Source organism: Arachis stenosperma, chromosome 9, assembly GCF_014773155.1.
Source record: "Arachis stenosperma cultivar V10309 chromosome 9, arast.V10309.gnm1.PFL2, whole genome shotgun sequence".
Taxonomy (NCBI): domain Eukaryota; kingdom Viridiplantae; phylum Streptophyta; class Magnoliopsida; order Fabales; family Fabaceae; genus Arachis; species Arachis stenosperma.
The window spans coordinates 102,302,518-102,323,591 of record NC_080385.1 but is presented as its reverse complement, the minus strand read 5'-3'; the positions used below and the strand labels follow the sequence as shown (position 1 = coordinate 102,323,591).

The 21,074-nt window shown below is 40.5% G+C and overlaps 1 non-coding gene across 1 annotated transcript; it reads right to left on the bottom strand.

Moving 5' to 3' along the window:
* Positions 1-19,351: 19,351 nt before the first annotated feature.
* Positions 19,352-19,459, bottom strand: LOC130953550 (small nucleolar RNA R71). The gene has a single exon (XR_009075720.1). It is a non-coding gene; the product is annotated as a small nucleolar RNA R71 (small nucleolar RNA).
* Positions 19,460-21,074: the final 1,615 nt, after the last annotated feature.

Sequence of the window (21,074 nt, the reverse complement as noted above, 5' to 3'; positions counted from 1 at the left end):
GCTCACAGCATGACCATGCCTCCTTCAAAGGGCTATAACTTGAGCTACAGACGTTCAATTGATGTGCTTCCAGTTGCGTTGGAAAGCTGACATTCAGAGCTTTCCAACGATATATAGCAATCCATATTTGGCGAAAAATTGAGGCAGGAACGAGAGGTATCTTTAAGGGCCAAAAATAAGCAAAAATAAACCAAGGAAAAGAAGTAGCGTGTGCATCCACCAAGTATCGAACGCGGAGCTTCATTTTTTGGAAACATTGCCCTGCCCTCCGCAAGAGCAGGGCAGCATTTTGTGGTGCACACAGGCGCACCATTCTGGCGCACCAAGGCATCCTTCGGCAGCACCAGCAGCACGCACAAGCACCAAACTGGCGCACCAGATTTTTCTGCCCTGCCCTCCACAAGGGCAGGGCAGCATCTTCACACACCAAGCCCGCATCACGCACGCACCAAGGGCGCAAGCAACATTTTCTGCCCTGCCCTCCACAAGGGCAGGGCAGCCTCCTGGGAGTGTCATGGGCCAAATTCAATCAAAATTCAATTCAAATTCCCTTTGAACTCAAATCTTCACCAATTGAACCAAGGTCAAGCAAACCCATTTCTCCTCAAATCCAAAGCAAGCTAAGCCCACATCATCACTCAAAGGCACATGGATCAAATTAAATTAGGATTTTCATTTTTGTAATTTGTTTTAATTTCATTTTCATTTTTTCATTTTGTAAAGCCTATATAAAGGCATCAATTAGAGCTCGGAAAAGGGGGGCTCCATTAGAAAGCTCTCTTAGTTTTCATTCTTGCTTTGGATCTTGGGTGAAGAATTGAAGAACTTCTGTTTCAATCTCACCTTGAGATCTCTTCTTTAATTTTCTGCATAATTGAATTCTACTTTCTGTTCATTTCTTCTTCTTCTGCGATTCTGCAATTTGCTTTCCTTTATTTCTTCTGCAATTGTTCTTGTTGGATCAAGGAAGGATTTGAGATCTAGACTTGTTATCTAGTCTCCTCCACTCCTGAGATCTTCAATCACTTTTAATTTGCTGCAACTTAAGCATTGCTTTTCTGTTCTAAATTTTTCAAGGCATTTTTACTTTTCTGTTAAGATCTAGTCCCATTGAATCAATTCTCTACACTTTTACTTGTTGCAATTTATTTTTCCTTGATTAATTTCTGCAATCCCACATCCCTGACCCATTTAAGATTCAAGCAATTTACATTTCTTGTCATTTAAGTTTCTGCAATTTACATTGCTTGTTCTTTAAGCTTCCTGCCTATTTACATTCTGCACTTTAAGTTCATTGCTATTTACATTTTGCTGCCACAATTCTCACTTAAATGTTAGCTTGACTAAACTAATCACCCACTAAAGTTGCTTGATCCATCAATCCCTGTGGGATCGACCTCACTCTTGTGAGTTATTATTATTTGATGCGACCCGGTACACTTGCCGGTTGGATTTGTGTGTTGGAAATTCGTTTTTCCACAAAAACACCATCACTATCTCGACCACAAGAGGGAGAACCACTCATACTGTACCTCGCAGTAGGAAGTCGGGCAATAGCCTCAGCACTAATTAGAGAAGATGAAGGGGGACAACAACCCGTCTACTTCATTAGTAAAGCACTACAGGGGTCAGAGCTGAACTACCAGAAGATAGAGAAGTTTGCCTACGCTCTGATACTCACATCCCGATGGTGGACGAAATTGTGATTCTTGATTAGTGGCTCCTTGGCATATGCCAAGGAGAACTAATTTAACTAACTGATTAGGGAAGCTCACAACTCCGTTCAACTGACCAGCAAGTGTACTGGGTCGTCCAAGTAATACCTTACGTGAGTAAGGGTCGAATCCACAGAGATTATTGGTTTGAAGCAATCAATATTTATTTTATCAGTCTTAGTTAGGATGTCAACAAGGATTAATTTGAATTAAAAGTGAAATTACTGGATTTGATAAAAGAGGGAACAATGTTACTTTGATTTGCAGCACTAGAGAATATGTTGGAGTTTTGGAGATGCTTTGTCCTCTGACTTCAACTCTTCCTTGAAATCCTCTTCTCACACGCAGGTTCCTTCCATGGCAAGCTCTATGTAGGGTGTCACCGTTGTCAATGGCTACTTCCATCCTCGCAGTGAAAACTATGCTCACGCACTCTGTCACAGTGCGGCTAATCACCGGTTGGTTCCCGCTCCTACTGGAATAGAATCACTCTTTTGCGTCTGTCACTAACGCCCAGCAGGTTAAAGTTTGAAGCACATCACAGTCATTCAATCTCGGAATCCTACTCGGAATACCACAGACAAGGTTTAGACTTTCCGGATTCTCATGAATGCTGCCATCAATCCGGCTTATACCACGAAGATTCTGTTGGGGAATCTAAGAGATATTCATTCAATCTGATGTAGAACGGAGGTGGTTGTCAAGCACACGTTCATGGGTTGAGGAAGGTGATGAGTGTCACGGATCATCACCCTCTTCACAATTAAGCGCGAATAGTACAAGATAAGTCTGTAAAAGTTGTTTAAATAGTAAACTAGTAACCTAGGTTTACAGAAATTGAATAAACTAAGATAATTGGTGCAGAAATCCACTTCTGGGGCCCACTTGGTGTGTGCTGGGGCTGAGACTAATGCTTTCCACGTGTGGAGGCCTTTCTTGGCGTCAAACTCCAGGTTTTGACGTGTTTTGGGCGTTCAACTCCGGATCATGACGTTTTTCTGGCGTTTAACTCCAGACAGCAGCGTGTACTTGGCGTTCAACGCCAAGTTACGTCGTCAATCTTCGCGCAAAGTATGGACTATTATATATTGCTGGAAAGCCCTGGATGTCTACTTTCCAACGCCGTTGAGAGCGCGCCAATTGGACTCCTGTAGCTCCAGAAAATCCATTTCGAGTGCAGGGAGGTCAGGATCCAACAGCATCAGCAGTCCTTTTTCAGCCTAAGTCAGATTTTTGCTCAGCTTCCTCAATTTCAGCCAGAAAATACCTGAAATCACAGAAAAACACACAAACTCATAGTAAAGTCCAGAAATATGATTTTTGCCTAAAAACTAATAATATTTTACTGAAAACTAATTGAAACATGCTAAAATCTACATGAAATTACCCCCAAAAAGCGTACAAAATATCCGCTCATCACAACACCAAACTTAAACTGTTGCTTGTCCTCAAGCAACTAGATAAATAAAATAGGTTTTAACAGAAATTAAGAAGTAATAATATTTTAGAGTTTTAACATGAAGCTCATATTCTTATTAGATGAGCGGGGCTTGTAGCTTTTTGTTTCTGAACAGTTTTGGCATCCCCCTGTATCTTTAAATTTTCAGAATAATTGGCATCCTTAGGAACTCAGAATTCAGATAGTATTATTGACTCTCCTAGTGTAGTATGTTGATTCTTGAACACAGTTATTTTATGAGTCTTGGCTGTGGCCCTAAGCACTTTGTTTTCCAGTATTACCACCAGATACATAAATGCCACAGACACATAACTGGGTGAACCTTTTCAGATTGTGACTTAGCTTTGCTAAAGTCCCCAGTTAGTGGTGTCCAGAGCTCTTGAGCACACTCTTTTGCTTTGGATCACGACTTTAACCACTCAGTCTCAAGCTTGTAACTTGGACCTGCATGCCACAAGCACATGGTTAGGGACAGCTTGGTTTAGCCGCTTAGGCCTGGATGTTATTTCCTTGGGCCCTCCTCTCCATTGATGCTCAAAGCCTTGGATCCTCTTTACCCTTGCCTTTTGGTTTTAAGGGCTGCTTGGCTTTTATTCCTTTTGATTGTAAATTTTTTTTTTTTGAACTGCTTTTTCTTGCTTCAAGAATCAATTTCATGATTTTTCAGATCATCAATAATATTTTTCGTGTTCCTCATCCTTTCAGGAGCCAACATTCATCAAATTCAAGGTACAATTTATGCACTGTTCAAGCATTCATTCAGAGAACAAAAAGTATTGCCACCACATATAATTAATGATAGTCTTTATTACTAAGAACTCATAAATATGGATTACTTCTTTATTCTTAAAAAAAAATTTATACTACTTTATTCATGCCTGATAATGATGAGAAAAATAAATTATAGCTTAATTGGAGATAAAATCAAAATAGATATACTAATTACTACTACTATATATAACTTCTAAGGTAAAATCCTATAATAATACTATCACAGAGTTAAAGCTGGAATTAGAACTTAACAACCTGTTGTTTTGGGGAGTAGGTGCTCCTCTGAAATATGTGGTGCTTTTTCATGGATTAATCCTTTGGCGCTTCAGCTCCCTTAGATCACGCCCTTGCTCCTCCTGTTCTCTTAGGTGCCATGATCTTGATGAGTTTTAGCTCAGTGATCATGGCAAATCACACCAAACTTAGAGGTTTGCTTGTCCTCAAGCAAAATAAAGGATAGAAGAGGAATGGAGGGAAAGGCAATTTCGAAATCAAAAGATATGATGAGTTGAAAAAGATTTGAAAAAGATTTTAAAAAGAAATTTGAGTTTTGAAAACAAATTTTAAGAGAGTTGGATTGGAAAAAGATTTGTGTTTATAAATTAAGATACATTTGATATTTTTAAAAAAGGGATTTTAGAAATTAGGATTAAAATTTTTGGAATTGAAGGATGATATTTTGAAACATGTTTATGCAAGAAATCATGAATTGAAACATAAAAAATTAGAAAAATTGTGAAGAAAAACGAATTTTACCTCCTCCCCACCATCCTGGCGTTAAACGCCCACATGGTGCATGTTTTGGGCGTTTAACGCCCATATGCTGCTTCTCCTGGGCGTTCCACGCCCATTTGGTGCTTCTTTCTGGCGTTGAACGCCAAGAAGTCCTTCGTCACTGGGCGTTTTTCTGAACGCCCAGGATGCTAGCAGATTGGCGTTAAACGCCCAGAAGGTGCATCTTTCTGGCGTTTAACGCCCAGAAGATGCTCCTTTCTGGCGTTTAACGCCCAGATGGCTACCCTTACTGGCGTTAAACGCCCAGTGGGTGCTTCTTTTGGGCGTTTGACGCCCAAAGTGTTTCTTACTGGCTTTTTCACGCCAGTAAGCTTCCAATTTCCCTGTAACTCTGTGACTTCAACCAATTGCTATTTTACCTTTAAAGATACTTGGACTTAAACCTGTAAAGAAAGAAAATTTATTTAATTAGTAAATATACTTAGGAAATGGCTGGGTTGCCTCCCAGCAAGCGCTTCTTTAATGTCAGTAGCTGGACTATTACTGAGTTTTAATCAAGTCTCAGTTTTGAGCATTCTTGCTCAAAATTGCCTTCAAGATAATGTTTGACTCTTTGTCCATTAACAATGAACTTTTTGTTAGAGTCATTATCCTGAAGCTCTATGTATCCATATGGTGATACGTTTGTAATGACATATGGACCTCTCCACCGGGATTTTAATTTCCCAAGGAATAATTTGAGCCTAGAATTAAATAGCAGAACTTTCTGCCCCGGCTCAAAGACTCTGGATGACAATTTCTTATCATGCCATTTTTTCGCTTTCTCTTTGTAAATCTTTGCATTTTCGAAAGCATTGAGTTTAAATTCCTCTAGCTCATTTAACTGGAGCAATCGTTTTTCTCCAGCTAGCTTGGCATCAAGGTTCAGGAATCTGGTTGCCCAATAGGCCTTATGTTCCAGTTCCACTGGCAAGTGACATGCCTTTCCATACACAAGCTGGTATGGAGAGGTCCCTATGGGGGTCTTGAATGCTGTTCTGTATGCCCACAGAGCATCATCCAAGCTTCTTGCCCAATCCTTTCTACGGTTAATTACAGTCCGTTCCAGGATTCTTTTGAGCTCTCTATTTGAGACTTCAGCTTGCCCATTAGTTTGTGGATGATATGGAGTAGCTACCCTGTGGCTAACTCCATAACGAACCAGAGCAGCATAAAGCTGTTTATTGCAGAAATGAGTGCCCCCATCACTGATTAACACTCTAGGGATACCAAATCTGCTGAAGATATGTTTCTGGAGGAATTTCAACACTATTTTAGTGTCATTAGTGGGTGTTGCAATAGCCTCCACCCATTTGGATACATAATCCACTGCCACCAGAATATAAGTGTTTGAGTACGATGGTGGGAAGGGTCCCATGAAGTCAATGCCCCATACATCAAACAACTCAATCTCCAAGATTCCTTGTTGAGGCATGGCGTAACTGTGAGGCAGGTTGCCTGATCTTTGGCAACTGTCACAATTAAGCATAAATGCTCGGGAATCTTTATAGAGAGTAGGCCAGTAGAAGCCACTTTGGAGGACTCTTGTGGCTGTTCGCTCACTTCCAAAATGTCCTCCATACTGTGATCCATGGCAATGCCAAAGGATCTTCTGTGCTTCCTCTTTAGGCACACATCTACGGATTATTCCGTCTGCACATCTCTTGAAGAGATATGGTTCATCCCAAAGATAGTACTTTGCATCTGTGATTAATTTCTTTGATTGCACCCTACTGTACTCTTTGGGTATGAACCTCACTGCCTTGTAGTTTGCAATGTCTGCAAACCATGGCACTTCCTGGACGGCCAGCAGTTGCTCATCCGGAAAGGTTTCAGAGATCTCAGTGAGAGGGGGGGCGCCCCTTCCACTGGTTCTATTCGGGACAGGTGATCTGCTACTTGATTTTCTGTCCCTTTCCTGTCTCTTATTTCTATATCAAACTCTTGCAGAAGCAACACCCATCTGATGAGTCTGGGTTTTGAATCCTGCTTTGTGAGTAGATATTTAAGAGCAGCATGATCAGTGTACACAATCACTTTTGATCCTACTAAATAGGATCTGAATTTGTCAATGGCGTAAACCACTGCAAGTAGCTCTTTTTCTGTGGTTGTGTAATTTTTCTGTGCATCATTTAAAACACGGCTAGCATAATAAATGACATGCAGAAGCTTGTCATGCCTTTGTCCCAACACTGCACCAATGGCATGGTCACTGGCATCACACATTAATTCAAATGGCAATGTCCAGTCTGGTGCAGAGATGATTGGTGCTGAGACCAATTTAGCCTTCAGGGTCTCAAATGCCTGCAGACACTCTTTATCAAAGATAAATGGCGTGTCAGCAGCTAGCAGGTTGCTCAGAGGTTTGGCGATTTTTGAAAAGTCCTTTATAAACCTCCTATAGAATCCCGCATGCCCCAGAAAGCTTCTGATTGCCTTAACATTATCAGGTGGTGGTAATTTTTCAATTACCTCTACTTTAGCTTGGTCCACCTCTATCCCCTTGTTCGAAATTTTGTGCCCAAGGACAATTCCTTCAGTCACCATAAAGTGACATTTTTCCCAGTTTAAAACCAGGTTAGTCTCTTGGCATCTTTTCAGAACAAGTGCTAAATGGTTAAGGCAGGAGCTGAATGAGTCTCCAAATACTGAAAAGTCATCCATGAAGACTTCCAGGAATTTTTCCACCATGTCAGAGAAAATTGAGAGCATGCACCTCTGAAAAGTTGCAGGTGCATTGCACAGGCCAAATGGCATCCTTCTGTATGCAAATACTCCAGATGGGCATGTGAATGCCGTTTCTCCTGATCCTGGGGATCTACTGCAATTTGATTATAACCTGAATATCCATCCAGGAAGCAGTAGTATTCATGACCTGCTAGTCTTTCTAGCATTTGGTCTATGAATGGTAAAGGAAAATGATCCTTTCTGGTGGCTGTATTGAGCCTTCTGTAATCAATGCACATACGCCACCCTGTAACTGTCCTTGTAGGAACCAGTTCATTTTTTTCATTATGAACCACTGTCATGCCTCCTTTCTTTGGGATAACTTGGACAGGGCTCACCCAGGGGCTGTCAGAGATAGGATAAATAATCCCAGCCTCTAGTAATTTAGTGACCTCTTTCTGCACCACTTCTTTCATAGCTGGATTCAGCCGCCTTTGTGGTTGAACCACTGGTTTGGCGTCATCCTCCAACAAGATCTTGTGCATGCATCTGGCTGGGCTAATGCCCTTAAGATCACTGATGGACCACCCAAGAGCTGTCTTGTGTGTCCTTAGCACTTGAATTAGTGCTTCCTCTTCCTGTGGCTCTAAGGTAGAGCTTATAATTACAGGAAAGGTATCACCTTCTCCCAGAAATGCATATTTCAGGGATGGTGGCAATGGTTTGAGTTCGGGTTTTGGAGGTTTCTCCTCTTCTTGAGGGATTTTCAGAGGTTCTATTATCTTCTCTGACTCCTCTAAATCAGGCTGAACATCTTTAAAGATGTCCTCTAGCTCTGATTCCAAACTCTCAGCCATATTGACCTCTCTTACCAGAGAATCAATAATATCAACACTCATGCAGTCATCTTGGGTGTCTGGATGTTGCATTGCTTTGACAACATTCAACTTGAACTCCTCCTCATTGACTCTCAAGGTCACTTCCCCTTTTTGGACATCAATGAGGGTTCGGCCAGTTGCTAGGAAAGGTCTTCCTAGAATGAGAGTTGCACTCTTGTGCTCCTCCATTTCCAGCACCACAAAGTCAGTAGGAAAGGCGAATGGCCCAACCTTGACAATCATGTCCTCAATCACGCCTGATGGGTACTTAATGGAGCCATCAGCAAGTTGAAGACATATCCTGGTTGGTTTAATTTCTTCAGTTAAACCAAGCTTTCTGATAGTAGATGCAGGTATTAAGTTGATACTTGCCCCAAGATCACATAAAGCTTGCTTGGTACAATTACCCTCTAATGTGCATGGTATCATAAAGCTCCCAGGATCTTTAAGCTTCTCAGGTAAGCTTTTTAGAATGACTGCACTGCATTCTTCAGTGAGGTAGACTTTTTCAGTTTCCCTCCAATCCTTCTTATGACTTAAGATTTCTTTCATGAACTTAGCATAAGAGGGTATCTGCTCAAGTGCTTCTGCAAACGGAATCTTTATTTCAAGAGTCCTGAGATAGTCTGCAAAGCGAGCAAATTGCTTATCCTGTTCCGCTTGGCGGAGTTTTTGAGGATAAGGCATTTTGGCTTTGTATTCCTCGACCTTAGTTGTTGCAGGTTTATTACCTACAGAAGTGGGTTGGGAAGCCTTTTTAGAAAGATCAGCACTTGTATGTGACTGATCCCCCACTAGCATTTGAATGCCAGGGGTGGAAGCTGGGGTGGCGTTAAACGCCACCTCCTTGCTTGTTACTGGCGTTTGAACGCCAGAACCATGTTCCTTTTGGGCGTTCAACGCCAGATCCATGCTTGTTTCTGGCGTTGAACGCCAGGAATGAGCATGGTCTGGGCGTTCAGCGCCAGCTTTATCCCTCTCTGGGCTCTGATTGTCCTCAGAGGGGTTTTGAGCGTCCCCCTGTTCATTTCTTGGTTTCCTGCTGCTTTGAAGTGAGGTATTTAATGTTTTCCCACTTCTTAATTGAACTGCTTGGCATTCTTCTGTTATTTGTTTTGACAGTTGCTTTTCCGTCTGCTTTAATTGTACTTCCATGTTCCTGTTAGCCATTCTTGTTTCCTGTAATATTTCCTTGAATTCGGCTAGTTGCTGAGTTAGAAAATCTAATTGTTGATTGAATTCATTAGCCTGATCCACTGGACTGAGTTCTGCAGTTACTATTTTAGCTTCTTCTTTCATAGAGGATTCACTGCTTAGGTACAGATGCTGATTTCTGGCAACTGTATCAATAAGCTCTTGAGCTTCTTCAATTGTTTTTCTCATGTGTATAGATCCACCAGCTGAGTGGTCTAGAGAAATCTGAGCTTTTTCTGTAAGCCCATAGTAGAAGATGTCTAATTGCACCCATTCTGAAAACATTTCAGAGGGGCATTTTCTTAGCATCTCTCTGTACCTCTCCCAAGCATCATAAAGGGATTCATTATCTCCTTGTTTGAAGCCTTGAATGTTTAGCCTTAGCTGTGTCATTCGTTTGGGAGGGAAATAGTGATTCAGGAATTTTTCTGACAGCTGTTTCCATGTTTTTATGCTGTTTTTAGGTTGGTTATTTAACCACCTCTTAGCTTGATCTTTTACAGCAAATGGAAACAGTAGTAATCTGTAGACATCCTGATCCACTTCCTTATCATGTACTGTATCAGCAATTTGCAGAAATTGTGCCAGAAACTCTGTAGGTTCTTCATGTGGAAGACCAGAATACTGGCAGTTTTGCTGCACCATGATAATGAGCTGAGGATTCAGCTCAAAGCTACTAACTCCAATGGAGGGTATACAGATACTACTCCCATATGAAGCAGTAGAGGGGTTAGCATATGACCCCAAAGTCCTCTTGGACTGTTCATTCATAAGAGCTTCCATGTTGGAATAAGAGAAAGGGTATATAAAAATATTTATTTTATTTTTTTTTTTTGTAAAATAAAAAAAACGAAATAAATAAAAGAAAGTGGAAATATTTTGAAATTGAAAATTAAATTTTTATAAAAGATTTTCGAAAAAAATTAGTTCAAAATTAGTTAGAAAGATAAAAAATTTTTGAATTTTGAATTTTATGATGAAAGAGAAAAACACACAAAAGACACAAGACTTAAAATTTTTAGATCCAATGCTCCTTATTTTTCGAAAATTTTTGGAGGGAAAACACCAAGAAACACCAAACTTAAAAATTTTAAGATCAAGACACAAGAAAAACTCAAGAACACCTTGAAGATTTACAAGAACACCAAGAACACAAGGAAGAACACCAAACTTAAAATTTTTAGAAAACTTTGATGAAATTTTCGAAAATTATAAAGAAAATAACAAGAAAACACCAAACTTAAAGTTTGGCACAGATTAAATCAAGAAAAATTATTTTTGAAAAAGATTTTCAAAGGTACTGGTGCTCCCTTATCAAGAATATGACCCTTCTATTCTAGTAATATGGGCAGCAAATATAACAATTGTTTTGAAAAAGCACAAGAAAAACAAGAAAAGACTCAGAACAAGAAAAATTAAAGATCAAACAAGCAAAATAGCAAGAACAACCTGAAGATTAAGGAAAAACCAAGAACACTACACGAAAATATCAAAGAAAAATATAAAATATGCAAGTGACACCAAACTTAGAACAAGACACTAGACTCACGAAAAATAAACAATTAATTAAGAAAAATAATATTTTTGAAAAGAAAATTTTAAAAAAGAAACTATCCTATCAAAATTTGATGACTCTATAACAACAAAAACAAGAATAAATTATTCCTAATCTAAGAAATAAAATAAGCCTTCAATTGTCCAAACTCAATAATCCCCGGCAACGGCGCCAAAAACTTGGTGGACGAAATTGTGATTCTTGATTAGTGGCTCCTTGGCATATGCCAAGGAGAACTAATTTAACTAACTGATTAGGGAAGCTCACAACTCCGTTCAACTGACCAGCAAGTGTACTGGGTCGTCCAAGTAATACCTTACGTGAGTAAGGGTCGAATCCACAGAGATTATTGGTTTGAAGCAATCAATATTTATTTTATCAGTCTTAGTTAGGATGTCAACAAGGATTAATTTGAATTAAAAGTGAAATTACTGGATTTGATAAAAGAGGGAACAATGTTACTTTGATTTGCAGCACTAGAGAATATGTTGGAGTTTTGGAGATGCTTTGTCCTCTGACTTCAACTCTTCCTTGAAATCCTCTTCTCACACGCAGGTTCCTTCCATGGCAAGCTCTATGTAGGGTGTCACCGTTGTCAATGGCTACTTCCCATCCTCGCAGTGAAAACTATGCTCACGCACTCTGTCACAGTGCGGCTAATCACCGGTTGGTTCCCGCTCCTACTGGAATAGAATCACTCTTTTGCGTCTGTCACTAACGCCCAGCAGGTTAAAGTTTGAAGCACATCACAGTCATTCAATCTCGGAATCCTACTCGGAATACCACAGACAAGGTTTAGACTTTCCGGATTCTCATGAATGCTGCCATCAATCCGGCTTATACCACGAAGATTCTGTTGGGGAATCTAAGAGATATTCATTCAATCTGATGTAGAACGGAGGTGGTTGTCAAGCACACGTTCATGGGTTGAGGAAGGTGATGAGTGTCACGGATCATCACCCTCTTCACAATTAAGCGCGAATAAACATCTTAGATAAGAACAAGCGTGTTTGAATGGAAAACAAAGGAATTGTATTAAATCATCGAGACGCTGCAGAGCTCCTCACCCCCAACAATGGGGTTTAGAGACTCATGCCGTCACAAAGTATGTAATTCAGATCTGAAAATGTCATGAGGTACAAGATAAGTCTGTAAAAGTTGTTTAAATAGTAAACTAGTAACCTAGGTTTACAGAAATTGAATAAACTAAGATAATTGGTGCAGAAATCCACTTCTGGGGCCCACTTGGTGTGTGCTGGGGCTGAGACTAATGCTTTCCACGTGTGGAGGCCTTTCTTGGCGTCAAACTCCAGGTTTTGACGTGTTTTGGGCGTTCAACTCCGGATCATGACGTTTTTCTGGCGTTTAACTCCAGACAGCAGCGTGTACTTGGCGTTCAACGCCAAGTTACGTCGTCAATCTTCGCGCAAAGTATGGACTATTATATATTGCTGGAAAGCCCTGGATGTCTACTTTCCAACGCCGTTGAGAGCGCGCCAATTGGACTCCTGTAGCTCCAGAAAATCCATTTCGAGTGCAGGGAGGTCAGGATCCAACAGCATCAGCAGTCCTTTTTCAGCCTAAGTCAGATTTTTGCTCAGCTTCCTCAATTTCAGCCAGAAAATACCTGAAATCACAGAAAAACACACAAACTCATAGTAAAGTCCAGAAATATGATTTTTGCCTAAAAACTAATAATATTTTACTGAAAACTAATTGAAACATGCTAAAATCTACATGAAATTACCCCCAAAAAGCGTACAAAATATCCGCTCATCACCCGACGACTTCGCCCATACTTCCAAGCACACATCATTAAAGTTTGGACCAACCAGCCCATAAAAGGGATATTGCAGAAAACAGATCTAGCAGGAAGAATCCTACAGTGGGCAATCGAGTTGTCTGAGTTTGACCTCCAATACGAGGCGCGGACAGCCATTAAATCACAATACCTAGCCGACTTCATCGTTGAATTCACAGACACCACGAAAATCCCCATAGAGTGGAACATATACGTGGACGGTTCCTCGAATAAAACCGGAAGCGGTGCAGGTGTGATAATCGAAAGCAACCAAGGAACCCAACTTGAGCTTTCCCTGAAATTCAGATTCCCGGCCTCAAACAACCAAGTAGAATACGAAGCGTTATTAGCTGGTTTGAAGCTGGCTAGGGAGGTTAGAGCTCAGAAACTCAACATCTACAGTGACTCACAAGTCGTTACCTCACAAATAACGGGAAGCGACCAAGCCAAAGATCCTACCATGAAAAAGTATTTGGATAAAACCAAAGAACAGCTCAGACAACTCGGGGAATATAGGATCTGCCACATACCCCGCGAGCAAAATGCCTGAGCTGACGCACTCTCAAAACTAACCAGTACCAAACCAGGGGGCAACAATAGAAGCCTCATCCAGGAAATACTGCAGAACCCATCAATATCGGAAGAAGAAAAAATCCTAGCCATAACAGGTCGAGATCAAGGATGGATGATCCCATAATTAACTACCTCAAAACAGAAGCGCTCCCTACAGACGAAAAGGAGGCAAAGAGGTTGAAAAGGGAGGCACAGTACTACACTATCATAAACAACACCCTGTACAAAAGAGGGATATCAATACCATTGTTAAAATGCGTACCGACCTCCTGCACAAAGGAAGTTCTGGAGGAATTGCATAGCGGCATTTGTGGTAATCATCTCGGAGCACAAGCTCTCACCAAAAAGGTACTTCGGGCGGGATTCTATTGGCCAACTCTACAAAAAGAAGCTACAGAATTTGTAAGGACATGCCCACCATGTCAGAAGCATGCCAACTTTCACATCACCCCACCAGAAAAGCTCATCAGCGTGACCTCACCCTGGCCATTTGCAAAATGGGGACTCGACCTTCTCGGACCCTTCCCACAGGGATCGGGACAAGTAAAATTCCTCATAGTAGGAGTAGACTATTTCACAAAATAGATCGAGGCAGAACCCCTAGCCAACGCCACTGCCCAAAGAAGCCAGAAATTCCTATATAGGAACACTATTACTAGGTTCGGGGTACCATACTCCATCACCGCAGACAACGGCACCCAATTCACAGATGCAGGCTTCAAAAAACTAGTGGCCGACTTGAATATAAAACACCAGTTCACCTCCGTCGAACATCCCCAAGCCAATGGACAAGCCGAAGCGGCCAACAAAGTCATATTAGCCAGACTGAAACGGAGACTGCAAGAAGCAAAGGGGGCTTGGGCCGAGGAACTTCCACAAGTCCTATGGGCGTACCGAACAACCCCCCATTCTACCACAAACGAATCACCATTTCGATTAACATACGGAGTGGAGGCAATGATTCCAATAGAGGTCGAAGAAGGATCTCCCCGAGTAGTCCACTGATGTGTGGAAAACGATCCAACACAAAACTCACCGGCAAGTGTACCGGGTCGCATCAACTAATAATAACTCACATGAGTGAGGTCGATCCCACAGGGATTGAAGGATTGAGCAATTTTAGTTTAGTGGTTGATTTAGTCAAGCGAATCAAGTATTGGTTGAGTGATTTTGTATCCAACAGTAAGTAAATAGCATGAAATGTAAAGGGGAAGGGAAGAATTGCAGAAATTAAAGAAAACTGAAAGTAAAAGAGCTGAATCTTAAAGAACAAGAAATTAAATGACTGAAACTTAAAGTGCAAGAAATATAAATTGCAGTAATAAAAAAGGGATTTGAGGACTGGGATGTCAGAGTTCAATCAAGGGAAAGTAAATTGCAACAATTATCAAAGCAAGAGATGATTTGAATTCTATTAAATCTCAAACAGAAAAGGAAATTAAATTACAGCAGAGGTTCACAGAAGAACCAGAAGGAAAATGTGATCTCAGGACTCCAGAGACTAGATAGCAAAGTCTAGATCTCAATTGCCTTCCCAGATCCAAATTCTCAAAGCAATTAACAAGAAATTAAAGAAGAAGCAGTAAAGGAAATATAATTGAACTTAATTATGCAGAAAAGGAATTAAAGAGATCTTGAATGGAGATTGAGGCAGAAATTCCTCAATTCTTCACACCCAAGACTCAAACAAGAAAAGTAAAAATGCTCAAGCAAGAACGAGGAAGAAGAGAGATCAATTCTCCTCCCCAATTCCCTGAAATCTCAGTTCCTAGCTCTCAATGAAGTCTCAAAATTCAAAATCAAAAGCTCTCAATTCAAAAGTGAAAAGAAAGGTCCTTATTACATCAAACTAACTCCTATTTATATACTTTCTCTCATTGGATTTTGGAATTTGGATGGGCTTTTGATTTGGTGAAGAAATGAATTTAATTGGATTTTTAATCCAATTTCAGCCCATGAAGAAGTAGCTCCCAGGAGGCTGCCCTGCCCTTGTGGAGGGTGATGAGCGGATAATTTGTATACTTTTTGGCATTGTTTTTAGTATGTTTTTGATATCTTTTAGTTAGATTTTAGTATATTTTTATTAGTTTTTATTTAAAATTCACTTTTCTGGACTTTACTATGAGTTTGTGTGTTTTTCTGTGATTTCAGGTATTTTCTGGCTGAAATTGAGGGACTTGAGCAAAAATCTGATTCAGAGACCAAAAAGGACTGCAGATGCTGTTGGATTCTGACCTCCCTGCACTCGAAGTGGATTTTCTGGAGCTACAGAAGCCCAATTGGCGCGCTCTCAACGGCGTTGGAAAGTAGACATCCAGGGCTTTCCAGCAATATATAATAGTCCATACTTTATCCAAGATTTGATGGCCCAAACCCGCGAAGCAATCCGGCCTCAGAAATTCCAGCGTTAAACGCCGGAACAGGATTAAAAGTTGGAGTTAAACGCCCAAACTGGCATGGGAGCTGGCGTTTAACTCCAGAAAACGTCTCTACACGAATTTCCTTGATTGCTCAGCCCAAGCACACACCAAGTGGGCCCGGAAGTGGATTTTTATGTCATTTACTCATCTATGTAATAGTTTTCTATAAGTAGGACCTTTTACTATTGAGTCAGAGAGTCTGGAGACGACATCTGAGTAGCTATCTTTGTTTTATGCTATCTTAGACCTTTGGGAGGCTGGCCATTCGGCCATGCCTAACCTTTGTTCTTATGTATTTTCAACGGTGGAGTTTCTACACACCATAGATTAAGGGTGTGGAGCTCTGCTGTACCTCGAGTATTAATGCAATTACTATTGTTCTTCCATTCAACTCCGCTTGTTCTTTATCTAAGATATCACTTGTTCTTCAACCTATGTACAAGATGACTGACAACCATTCTTGTTCTACAAGCATTCAAGGCTTTAGTGAATATCTCTTGGATTTCTGATTGCATGATGCATGGTTGATCGCCTGACAACCGAGTGCTCGTCTGACAAACGAGCCAGCCATTCCATGAGATCGGAGTCTTCGTGGTATAGGCAAGAACTGATGGCGGCATTCAAGAGAATCCGGAAGGTCTAACCTTGTCTGTGGTGTTCTGAGTAGGATTCAATGACTGAATGACTGTGACGTGCTTCAAACCTGTAACCTACTGGGCGTTAGTGACAGACGCAAAAGAGTGATTCTATTCCGGTAGGGGAGGGAACCAAACCGGTGATTGGCGGCACTGTGACAGAGTGCTCTGCATTAGCTTTCACTGCGCGGACGGGAGGTAGCTGCTGACAACAGTGAGACCCTACACGAGTTTGCCATGGAAAGGAGTAAGAAGGATTGGATGAAGACTGTAGGAAAGCAGAGAGACGGAAGGGAAGGCATCTTCATACACTTGTCTGAAGCTCATACACCAATGATATACATAAGTATCTCTATCTTTACCTTTTCTGCTATTTTCGTTTATCATCATCATATACATTTGAGTCTGCCTGACTAAGATTTACAAGATGACCATAGCTTGCTTCAATACTAACAATCTCCGTGGGATCGACCCTTACTCACGTAAGGTTTTATTACTTGGACGACCCAGTACACTTGCTGGTTAGTTGTGCGAAGTTGTGTAATGCCATGGTATTAGGCGCACCAAGTTCTTGGAGCCATTACCGGGGATTATTTGAGTTGTGAAAAAGTAGTGATCACAATTTCGCGCACCAAGTTTTTGGCGCCGTTGCCGGGGATTGTTCATGTTTTGAGCAAGCTTGTGGTAACATCAGATGCCAAGATCCGGCAACAACATCAAGTTCTTGGTGTTATTGCCCGGGATTGTTTAGGCTGGACAACTGACGGTTCATCTTGTTGCTTAGATTAGGTATTTTTTTCGAAATTCTTGAAGGTGAATTCTAGAGTTTCATGATGATTTGTTGAAATCTGGCTGGCTGAGAAGCCATGTCTAATCTGATTGGACCGAGGTTTCAACTTATCACCACAAGAGCTTGTTGATTTCGTATCAATCTTGCTCTTGGAGCAGTGATTTGCTAAGATTTGGCTGACCTTTGGTCATGTCTAGTGTTTTGGACCGAAGCTTTCCTTGGAAGCTTGGCTGGCTGTGAAGCCATGTCTAATTCCTGGACCGGAGTCTTAGACTAGCATTGCACTGATTCCTGGAATTCTCATTAAGAATTTTGATGCCTTTTTCCACTTAATTTTCGAAAAACACAAAAAAAATTTATAAAACCATAAAAAGACCAAAAAGATTTTATGTTTCTTGTTTGAGTCTAGAGTCTCATCTGAAGTTTAGTGTCAAATGCATGTTTTTGTTATAATTTTCGAATTCATGCATATATTTCTCGTTTTGATCTTTGAATTCTATTGACTTGAAGTATTTTGTGTGTCTCATATGCATTCTCATATTGTTAGTGTCAGTAGTGCACAAACTGCTAAGTTTGGTGTCTTGCATGCATTGTTATTTGATTCTTGTTGCATTTTGATTAATAGAAAAATCCAAAAAATATTTTTAATTTGAGTCTTTTCAAGTCAATGATACAAGGAATTGAAGATTCAGAACCAACTGCAGAGGAATTATACAGAAAAAGCTGAGCATTCAAAAATGTCCAGTGAAGAAGGCAGACTGGCGTTTAAACGCCAGCCAGGGCACCTGGTTGGGCGTTTAACGCCCAAAAGGGGTGCATTTTGGGCGTTAAACGCCAGAATGTATACCATTCTGGGCGTTTAACGCCAGGATGGTGCCAGGGGGAAGATTTTGTTTTCAAAATCAATTTTTCTTAGTTTTTCAAATCAAATCTTTTTCAAATCAAATCTTTTCAATCAAATGTTTTCAAATTCAATTTCTTTCCTTTTAAAAAGATACTTACCAACAATTAATGATTTGATTGAACATCACAAGATTGTTGCCTTTTCTGTTGAGAGAGGTTTAAATGTTTCAATCATATCTTTTCTTGTTAGGCAAGTCATCAATTTTCAAAATCATATCTTTTCAAATTGTTTTCAAATCATATCTTTTAAAAATGTTTTCAAATCATATCTTCTCAATCACATCTTTTTAAACCCATAACTTTTCAATTAAATCTTTTTAACCACATCTTTTTCAAAATAGTTCTCAATCAAATTTTTTTTAATTTCTAATTTCAAAATCTTTTTCAAAAATCACTTTATCTCTTTTCCACTTTGATTTTCGAAAATCAATTAACATTTTTCAAAATGTTTTCAAATTTTTTTAATTGAATTTTCGAAAATTCTCTTCCCTCCTTCCCACATCCTTCTATTTATGGAGTACTACTCCTTCTAAATGCACAATTCGAATTTTATCTATTAAAATTCGAATTCTCCTTCTCCTTCTTCTTACTATTTCTCTTTTCCTCTGACATTTCAAGGAATCTCTATACTGTGACATAGAGGATTCCACATTCTCTTCTTCTTTTTCTATTTCTTATGAGCAGAAGCAGAGACAAAGGCATTCTTGTTGAAGCTGATCCTGAACCTGAAAGGACCTTGAAGAGAAAGCTAAGAGAAGCCAAAGCACAACTCTCTTTAGAGGGCTTGACCGAATTCTTCAAGGGAGAAGACATGGCAGCCGAAAACAACAACAATGCCAACAATGCAAGGAAGGTGCTTGGTGACTTTACTGCACCTACTCCTGATTTCTATGGGAGAAGCATCTCAATCCCTGCCATTGGAGCAAACAACTTTGAGCTTAAGCCTCAATTAGTTTCTCTAATGCAACAGAATTGCAAGTTCCATGGACTTCCAATGGAAGATCCTCATCAGTTTTTAGCTGAGTTCTTGCAAATCTGTGACACAGTCAAGACTAATGGGGTTAACCCTGAGGTCTATAGGCTGATGCTATTCCCTTTTGCTGTAAGAGACAGGGCTAGAATATGGTTGGATTCTCAACCTAAAGAAAGCCTGGACTCTTGGGAAAAGCTAGTCAATGCCTTCTTGGCAAAATTCTTTCCACCACAAAGATGGAGTAAGCTTAGAGTGGAAGTCCAAACCTTTAGACAAAAGGATGGAGAATCCCTCTATGAAGCTTGGGAAAGATACAAACAATTAATCAGGAGATGTCCTTCAGACATGCTTTCTGAATGGAGCATCATAGGAATTTTCTATGATGGTCTCTCTGAACTATCCAAGATGTCTTTGGATAGCTCTGCAGGAGGATCTCTTCATTTGAAGAAGACGCCTGCAGAAGCTCAAGAACTGATTGAAATGGTTGCAAATAACCAATTCATGTACACTTCTGAAAGGAATCCTGTGAACAATGGGACTGGTCAGAAGAAAGGAGTTCTTGAGATTGATGCTCTGAATGCCATATTGGCTCAGAACAAAATATTGACTCAACAAGTCAATTTGATTTCTCAAAGTCTGTCTGGAATGCAAAATGCACCAAACAGTACTAAGGATGCTTCATCTGAGGAAGAAGCCTATGATCCTGAGAACCCTTCCATGGAAGAGGTGAATTACCTAGGAGAACCCTATGGTAATACCTATAATTCTTCATGGAGAAATCACCCAAATCTCTCATGGAAGAATCAAGAGAGACCTCAACAAGGTTTCAATAATAATGGTGGAAGAAACAGGCTTAGCAATAGCAAGCCTTTTCCATCATCTTCTCAGCAACAGACAGAGAGTTCTAAGCAGAATAATTCTGACTTAGCAACCATGGTCTCTGATCTAATAAAGACCACTCAAAGTTTCATGAATGAAACAAGATCCTCCATTAGAAACTTGGAAGGACAAGTGGGTCAGCTGAGCAAGAAAATTACTGAACTTCCTCCAAGCACTCTCCCAAGTAACACTGAAGAAAATCCAAAAGGAGAGTGCAAAGCCATCAATATGGCCGAATTCTGGGAGGAAGAAGAGGCAGTGAACGCCACTAAGGAAGACCTCAATGGGCGTGCACTGGCCTCCAGTGAGTTCCCCAATGAGGAACCTTGGGAATCTGAGGCTCAAACTGAGACCATAGAGATTCCCTTGGACTTACTACTGCCTTTCATGAGCTCTGATGAGTATTCTTCCTCTGAAGAGGATGAGTATGTCACTGAAGAGCAAGTTGCTAAATACCTTGGAGCAATCATGGAGCTAAATGACAAGTTATTTGGAAATGAGACTTGGGAAGATGAACCTCCCTTGCTCACCAAAGAACTGGATAACTTGTCTAGGCAGAAACTGCCTCAAAAGAGGCAGGATCCTGGGAAGTTTTCTATACCTTGTACCATAGGCACCATGACCTTCAAGAAGGCCTTGTGTGACTTAGGGTCAAGTGTAAACCTCATGCCCCTCTCTGTAATGGAGAAATTAGGGATCTTTGAGGTGCAAGCTGCAAAAATCTCCCTAGAGATGGCAGACAACTCAAGAAAACAAGCCTATGGACTTGTAGAGGATGTTCTGGTTAAGGTTGAAGACCATTACATCCCTACTGATTTCATAGTCCTAGAGACTGGGAAGTGCATGGATGAATCCATCATCCTTGGCAGACCATTCCTAGCCACAGCAAAGGCTGTGATTGATGTTGATGGAGGAGAGTTGATCATTCAAGTGAATGAAGAATCCATGGTGTTTAAGGCCCAAGGATATCCCTCTATCATCATGGAGAAGAAGCATGAAGAGCTTCTCTCAAAACAGAGCCAAACAGAGCCCCCACAGTCAAACTCTAAGTTTGGTGTTGGGAGGCCACAACCAAACTCTAAGTTTG